This window comes from Etheostoma spectabile, unplaced genomic scaffold (assembly GCF_008692095.1).
Source record: "Etheostoma spectabile isolate EspeVRDwgs_2016 unplaced genomic scaffold, UIUC_Espe_1.0 scaffold00015909, whole genome shotgun sequence".
In the NCBI taxonomy this organism is placed as follows: domain Eukaryota; kingdom Metazoa; phylum Chordata; class Actinopteri; order Perciformes; family Percidae; genus Etheostoma; species Etheostoma spectabile.
In genome coordinates this window covers 1-8,809 of record NW_022604070.1, presented here as the reverse complement: position 1 = coordinate 8,809, position 8,809 = coordinate 1, and the positions used below count along the sequence as shown (strand labels likewise).

The window sequence follows — 8,809 nt, the reverse complement described above, 5'->3', positions numbered from 1 at the left end:
CTGGGATTCACGAGGTTTGTCTTCTGTCTTTTATTTATTTACTTCAAGTTCCTCCAGGAAGTGATGCGTCTCACGGGAGCGTGCCTATGTTCCCACATTTCTAATATTTATTATCAAAATTAGACCCTATGTTTGTACATTTCTAACATTTATTACACACACACACATACACACAAACACACAATCTCTCACGCACAATAACAATCACAATCTCTCACAGTCACACACACGAATAAAAAACCAAACTGTTGCATTAAAACTTTATTTAAACTCCTGAATCAGAACACGTGCACTGACTGGAACACAGAGACAACATGGCGTCCCTCCGCCTCGTATTTACACGTGTGTACGAGGGTATTTTTGTTTTTTGCGTGCACAGGACAACCGCACAAACAGACGCTCTGTAAAACTATTAACATCGTAGAAACACACAACAACAACAACAACAACAACAACAACATTTCACACCCGGTTGTCACAGCAGCAGAGGGGTAACCATGACTACAGACGCATCAGACCGTCTCAACTTTTCCCCGTCTCTCTGGAAGGATCCGGAAATAATCAAGGGCTTAACCGTGTGTGTGTGTGTGAGTGTGTGTGTGACTGTGTGTGTGTGTGTGTGTGTGTGACTGTGTGTGTGTGTGAGAGAGTGTGAGTGTGAGAGAGAGAGAGTGTGTGTGTGTTGAGTGTGAGTGTGAGAGAGAGAGAGTGTGTGTGTGTGTGTGTGTGAGAGAGTGTGAGTGTGAGAGAGAGAGAGAGAGAGTGTGTGTGTGTGTGTGAGAGTGTGTGAGTGTGATGTGAGAGAGAGAGAGAGAGTGTGTGTGTGTGTGTGTGAAAGTGTGAGTGTGTGTGTGAAAGTGTGAGTGTGTGTGTGTGTGTGTGTGTGTGTGTGCATTGATTGAGGAAGGGAGAAAAATCAAGAAAAATCTTAAATTTTTAGACAAAAAAAAGTTAAAAAAAAAAAAATTGAAAACCAAAACTTTGGACAAACTGGCAAAAACTCTCCAAAAAAAAAAAACTCCCAAAAAGGCAACAAAATCTTCAGAAAAAAGCGCAAAAAAAAAAAATTAAAATAAATGAATTAATAATTTGGAAAAGGCCCAGTTTTAATCTTTACATCTATGGATTAACGCAACACCAGAAGAAGAATATATAATGTGTATGAAATTGATTCAAATCAACCTAAAAATCAGGCTTTGCGTCAATTTTGTCGTTTGTTCTTCGAAATGAGAACATCTGGAAGATTAAAATGTATAATCCGAGTGGGATTACGTGGCTCAGGACGCACATATTATATCTATATCTATATATTAAGGGTGTGACGAGATCTCGTTTTACGAGATCTCGCGAGATTAAAACGTGACGAGATTTCTCGTCGAGGTGAAAAGTTGTCTCGTGAGGCGATGTGACGTCAGCGTGATGGAGCGTGAAATTACTGTCGAAGATCCCCCCCGCCACTTTTAAATCGTTTGTTAGGAGTTAGGAGTTAGATTTCTCGTGTGAAATTGTACTTTACTGCATTTAATTCATTAAAATAGTAAAAAAAAAAAAAGAAGTTAAATAACATTCATCATTAATAGTTGATTTCAAAATGCACTTTTGGCATTTTGTGATTTTTCAGTTGAATAAAAAAACTATTTTCCATTCATATATTTCATCGAGGATTTCTTTAAATTAAAAAAAAAAATCTCGTCTCGTTCTCGTGAACCCAATCTCGTGATGTGTCTCGTCTCGTGGAGTAAGCGTCTCGCCCCCCCCCACTACTATATATATATCATATGTATTTATGATATACATAACATTACATAGACAATGATTCTCCACGTAGGCAAGGACTGCTTATCTCTGTGCTTATTCACTTCCTACGTAAAAGTCATCTGTGTTTTTAGGTTAAATCCCCACAATGTCTCCTTCCTGTGTCTCCCTAGTTCGCCCTCGCCTCATAAACAACGTGACTGCCTCCTACGACACCTCCTCCTGTTTTAGGGCCCTCAGTCCCCAGGGACGGCAACTGGTGTGACCCCGTTTATCACCGGGATAAGCAAATGGCGAACAGATGCAGGCGCCCGTAAGATCGGCAAAGGGTCACGACGCCCAAACTCTGGGTCAGAAACGGAACTAATCTATGGAAAAGATAAATCTCTTAAACTTCTAACCGTACGTACACACCGCCACCGACTTGAGCTGCAAAAAAGCTCCGGCCGCCCCGCCAAAGACGCTTGTCAAAAAGTACGGGGAAGCTTAGCGACGCTTTGGCCGCTCTGACGTGGCGGCGTTTTCTGTTCGACCGGGAGAAGCGCACGCAGCCACGGCCAACACACTGACACTAGAAACCTTTATACATTACATATATAATGTAATACACTGACACTAGAAACCTTTATACATTACATATATAATGACAGAAGTTGTATTAATTGGTCGCAACGGGGTCTGTTAGCAGTTAGCTCGCTCGTTAGCCGCTGAGCCGTAGCGGCGTGCAGGCAGAGCGAGCAGCCGCCGGACTGATCTAGTGATCCAGACTAACCTAGTGATCCAGACTAACCTAGGGACCCGTGCAGGACTTCACTGTGAGCGGATGTGACCGGCAGGTAACGTTAACTTGTTCCTATGTACAAACAACGTTATATTATAAACGAAAGGTAACCCAGCAACGGCGATTATGAGCTTGTCCTCAGAATTAATGTTTTGGTAGGAACCAAAGATTACATCGTATGTTTCTCCAGGACCAGCCAGCGTGAAGGACGTCTATATTCCGATTGGCGGCCGGCGTTAGCCGCTGCTTGCCGCTGAACCGCGTCATAGCTCATTACCATAAAGTTGAAAAATTTCAACTTTCAGATTGACGCTCAACACGCTCAAAACGCCCAAAACGGCCAAAACGCGACGCCGACAGATTTGCCGCTCCTTGCAGCCGAGAGAAGCTTCCGTTGAAAGTGAATGACTTCCGGTAACTTTAGACGCTCAAGTCGGTGGCGGTGTGAACGTACGGTAAGGTAGAAACGACATCGGCAGCCATCTGCTGACGCAATAACCATAAGGACAGAGACAGCGACTGGCTCCGTCAGGTCTGAAGAATGAGATGAAGGGTTTTGTTTAGAATCAAAGGGTTTTTCTCTCAACGTGATAGGGCTTTCCTCAGGGGGCAGAAGAGGATAAAAGGGTCGGCCGAGTGTTACACGGACACCAGAATGTGTGGTGTCACCTTGTTACTCTGTTGCATTGTGAACTGCCATTCTCGTCACTTTGTTTGATTGTTCTCTCGAGAAAATAATTAAACTCTTTCACCGAATATCTAAACTTTTAATCCAGTCTCCAGCCTGTCTTTATTTTTGTTTCAACAAGGTCTCTCCTTCATTCACAAATTCCTCCCTCGCTGAACAGAAACTTCCACAGCACGGTACACGGCGTTAGGTCTACAGACGTTACGGTTTACAGGTCAAAATGCACCAGGAAACGTTTTCCAGATCCTTTTATTTTCAACGCCTTCGCACAAAAATCAACAACTTCCAAAACATGGAACGAGTTGAGGAAAGACGAGTGAAAACTGAAGAAAGAAAGTGTTAAAGGAACAAAAAAACAAAAAAAACAAAAAAAAAAAATCGGACGTGGGAAAGAAGACGAGAAAGAAGACGAGAAGCCAAAGTTTTTTTTTATGAAGTTTCTGTATTTTTGATTTTGCCGCCTTTTTCCAACAGTTTTCACCCGTATTTCGACTTCCTTTATGTCGGGTATAAAATGAACAACTTTTAAAAACGGGACCCGAAGGCAACACGACGGTTACGGTTGTAAAAAAGGCAAGACGAGATGTTTCCAGGTGGCCGGGGTGGCTCAGCGGTAGAGCGGGCGCACGGGGACTACAGGTTTAGGCCTCGACGCGGAGGTCCAGGGTTCGAATCCGACCTGTGATCCCCCCCCCCGCCGCCCCCCCTCCCCCTTTCTCCCCTAACTGTCCTGTCAAAAAAATAATAGCTGAAACCCCCCAAAAAAATAATCTTTGAAAAAACTAAAAAGAGACGTTTCCAGAACCTTCCAGAGAAACCGAATTAAAGTGCATCAACAACAACAACGGCTGAGTAGCCAATCAAAACGCAGCATCCCGGGACAACAGCCAATGGGCTGCGAGGAAGAAAACAAAGAACCAACCAGACGTCATAACTTGCGGTGACACGAAGGGTCCCAAATCTTTTCAACGCGTCTTGGTGAAAGATTTATTTTGGAAGTGATTTACAAAAACCTGTTATTTCTGTTGAAGCTCAACGCGTTCTCACTCCCATCGCGTAAAATACGGATCTGGGCTCTGGCCCCTTATGAGGTCATAAGGGGCCAGAGCCCAGATCAGCCCATCTGAGCTTTTTGCTCAAAAACAGAGCCGGATACCCAGGTCTGGGTTTACACACACACACACACACACACACGCACACAATCTCTCTCACACACACACAATCTCTCATACAAGTACACACTAACACACGCAAACAATCTCTCTCACACACATACACACACACGATCTCTCATACATGTACACACTATCACACGCACACAATCTCTCTCACACACACACAATCACTCACTCACACACACACGCACACAATCTCTCACACACGCAATCACACACACACAATCTCTCATACACGTACACACACACACAATCTCTCATACACGTACACACAAACACACTCACACAATCTCTCATACACGTACACACACACACACTCACTCACACACACACACACGCACACAATCTCTCACACACACAATCACACGCACACACAATCTCTCATACACGTACACACAAACACACACACACAATCTCTCATACACGTACACACACACACACTCACTCACACACACACACACTCACTCACTCACACACACACGCACACAATCTCTCACACACGCAATCACACACACACAATCTCTCATACACGTACACACACACACGCACACAATCTCTCATACACGTACACACAAACACACTCACACAATCTCTCATACACGTACACACACACACACTCACTCACACACACACACGCACACAATCTCTCACACACACAATCACACGCACACACAATCTCTCATACACGTACACACAAACACACACACATAATCTCTCACACACACACACACACACGCACACACAATCTCTCTCACACACACACACACACAATACACCTCTCTCCATTTCTCTCCACAGGGACGCATATTAACGATAAAAAACCTCATAAAGAGAAGTTTTCAGGTCATGGGGACCTTTAAAAAAAACAAAAAATAAAACGAGTCACAACTTCCGTTTCTTGTTGCTACGGACACCGTTGGGCTGATAACGGTAGGATTTGGAGTTGGATACCCACCGAACACGTGGGACCAACGTGCCGCCGCAGCCTCAGTCTCTACAAGGTAAAGGGTTGAGGGTTTGATTCCCTTTCACGTCTGTGGCGTCACATGAAAACGGGAGGAGAAACCGTGCAGACGTGACGTGAGAGTAAAGCTGAAAACACGACGCAGGTGAGTTTAATTACGACGTCGTTCACTGAGTATCGGAAACAAATCCACCATCTTCACTAAATACGCAGCGCTCGTCCTCCATCGATCCACGCCACCAACTACTGTCGTTGTTGCCTCGGCAACTGGACTCGGAGGAGACTGACGAGGGAGGAAGAGATGGAGATCGGGAAGGAAATACTGAACCCTCGTGGCGTCCTCAGGGGTCAAAAACAGACAAAGATTTGACATTTTTGTCCCTTTTTCAGCCTTTTTTTTTTTTTTCACCACCACCACCTCACTGGTTTCACTGCTTGTTGGAATTCATGCTGAATAACAACTCATTTATTTAGAATTATACCAAATATTTGAGTTAAAAAAGCAGAACTTATGAATTATTTTTGACTAATAGTTGTCTTCATGCTGTCCCGTTGTCTTCATGTTGCCCTCATGTTGTCCTCATGTTGTCCCCATGTTGTCTTCATGTTGTCCTCATGTTGTCCCCATGTTGTCTTCATGTTGTCCCCATATTGTCCCCATGTTGCCCTCATGTTGTCCCCATGTTGTCTTCATGTTGTCCCATGTTGCCCTCATGTTGTCCCCATGTTGCCCTCATGTTGTCCCCATGTTGTCCTCATGTTGTCCCCATGTTGTCCTGACGTTGTCCCCATGTTGCCCTCATGTTGTCCCCATGTTATCTTCATGTTGTCCCCATGTTGCCCTCATGTTGTCCCCATGTTGTCCTCATGTTGTCCCCATGTTGTCCTGACGTTGTCCCCATGTTGTCTTCATGTTGTCCTCATGTTGCCATCATGTTGTCCTCATGTCGTCCTCATGTTGTCCTCTATCAATGTTCTTTTTAATTCCCCAAAATAACATGATTGATTCCAACGCTCTTTGCCAAGTACAAATCTCTACTTTCATTAATTTTGGGTCTTATTCTATTTTATAGCATTGTAAAACAAATGGAAGTGTGGTTGAAATAGTATTGAGTAAAAGTTGACATATTCCAGTCTGTGATTATCATCAACATCCATTCCTTTAATTTTAGTCTCAATAATTCCTAATTTCTGCTTTTCTAACTCAAACATTAGGTATAATTTCCTATAAATGAGCTTTATTGACCATAAATTCCAAAAATAACTGTAAAACTAAAGTTAATAAGTTACTGTTACGTAGCGTGTGTGTGTGTGTGTGTGTGTGTGAGAGTGTGTGTGTTCAGTAATCACTGAGAGTCACCAGGCCGCGGGGGGAGGGGGGGGGGGGTACCAGTCTCTGCTGCTGTGTCTTTGCTACAAAAATAAACGTCTCCTCTGGTATCAAAATAGACGACAATCTTTATCGTTTCCTCTCTCTGGACGCAGGCTGCACAGCCATGCCACATGGCGCGGTCAACGTGGGGAACATACCTTTATATTTACATGTTCGGCATCCAGGGGGAGCTACGCTCACTGAAGCAGGCGGGGGGGGACGGGGACGGGGGACAGGACCCTGTCGGTCTGCAGCTCTGAATGTATTTCTACGTCTCTGGGTACCGTCTTTTTATCGTCTTTCACAGCTTGTTTTGGTGGCATTTAAATTTGAAACTCAAACTCTAAACTCTATTTGAAATAAATGGGAACGTCAGCTGACATCTACAGACGGCAGGGTTAAAGGTCCCATGACATGGTCTCTTTGGATGGTTTTATATAGACCTTAGTGGTCCCCTAATACTGTATCTGAAGTCTCTTTTATATAGACCTTAGTGGTCCCTAATACTGTATCTGAAGTCTCTTTTATATAGACCTTAGTGGTCCCTAATACTGTATCTGAAGTCTCTTTATATAGACCTTAGTGGTCCCCTAATACTGTATCTGAAGTCTCTTTTATATAGACCTTAGTGGTCCCCTAATACTGTATCTGAAGTCTCTTTTATATAGACCTTAGTGGTCCCCTAATACTGTATCTGAAGTCTCTTTTATATAGACCTTAGTGGTCCCCTAATACTGTATCTGAAGTCTCTTTTATAGACCTTAGTGGTCCCCTAATACTGTATCTGAAGTCTCTTTTATATAGACCTTAGTGGTCCCCTAATACTGTATCTGAAGTCTCTTTTATATAGACCTTAGTGGTCCCCTAATACTGTATCTGAAGTCTCTTTTATATAGACCTTAGTGGTCCCCTAATACTGTATCTGAAGTCTCTTTATATAGACCTTAGTGGTCCCCTAATACTGTATCTGAAGTCTCTTTATATATACCTTAGTGGTCCCCTAATACTGTATCTGAAGTCTCTTTTATATAGACCTTAGTGGTCCCCTAATACTGTATCTGAAGTCTCTATATATAGACCTTAGTGGTCCCCTAATACTGTATCTGAAGTCTCTTTATATAGACCTTAGTGGTCCCTAATACTGTATCTGAAGTCTCTTTATATAGACCTTAGTGGTCCCCTAATACTGTATCTCTAGTCTCTTTTATATAGACCTTAGTGGTCCCCTAATACTGTATCTGATATATCACATATTAATGTAAAAAGAAAACTCATAAAAGGGACATTTTCATGTCATGGGACCTTTAAAGATGAAGGTAAAGGTTTATATAAAAAGCCGCGTGAGGCCGTGGTGACGGACACATCGTGGTCAGGCAGACGGACGGATGGACCGACAGAGAAAGGCCACGCTGTAGACCGGGTTCCTGCACAGCAACGTTAGGCCACGATGGAAGACCGATGAGGAAACGTCTTTCCATCCGCTGGCAGACACTGCACGGATAACGCCCGGTTTTAACCCCAAGTTGGGGTTAGTCAGTTTGTTCTGAGTATAAGATATGTATTTTAAAGCGCTGCAATGCCCCCCCCCCCCCTCTGCATTGAAGCCTCTGTGTCTCTCTATCATGTGTCATCCGTGTTCACAGGTTTTTGGTGATGCTGTAGATGCCAAAAAAACGTGTCTGGTTCGGCCAATTTGTTTTGTTGTGGTCAAAAAACCATCGTGGCAGCGACTCGTGATATCAATTCTAAGCAAAAACGACGTGATTCATATTTCCCCCGAATCGTGCAGGCCTGGTTCAGAGGCACCGATTACGACCATCGTGTATTTTCCTGAGCCGTTAACGATCTGGTAGGGCTGTGGAATTAATCACATTTTAGTCTCGATCGAGACTTTGGTTGCCAACGATCGCGGAAACGTTGCACTCGAGGAAAAGCAAATATTTTGCACATTGCGCTTTGCGAGTGAACTCCTATTTTGTCTCGTGGTCCGAGTGAAAAAAAAGTTAAAACCGGGAAAAGTATGAATGGAAATGTCAAAGCTGTCGATTTGGGATTTTCTTCACTTCGATAAACG

At 43.6% G+C, this 8,809-nt stretch overlaps 1 long non-coding RNA gene across 1 annotated transcript; it reads right to left on the bottom strand.

Annotated features, from left to right (window-relative positions):
• Window positions 1-592: 592 nt before the first annotated feature.
• Window positions 593-7,359, bottom strand: LOC116679489 (uncharacterized). Its single transcript, XR_004329503.1, has 3 exons — window positions 6,754-7,359; window positions 1,035-1,039; window positions 593-629 (listed from the first exon to the last, which is right to left on the bottom strand). It is a non-coding gene; the product is annotated as an uncharacterized LOC116679489 (long non-coding RNA).
• Between the last annotated feature and the right edge of the window lie 1,450 nt (window positions 7,360-8,809).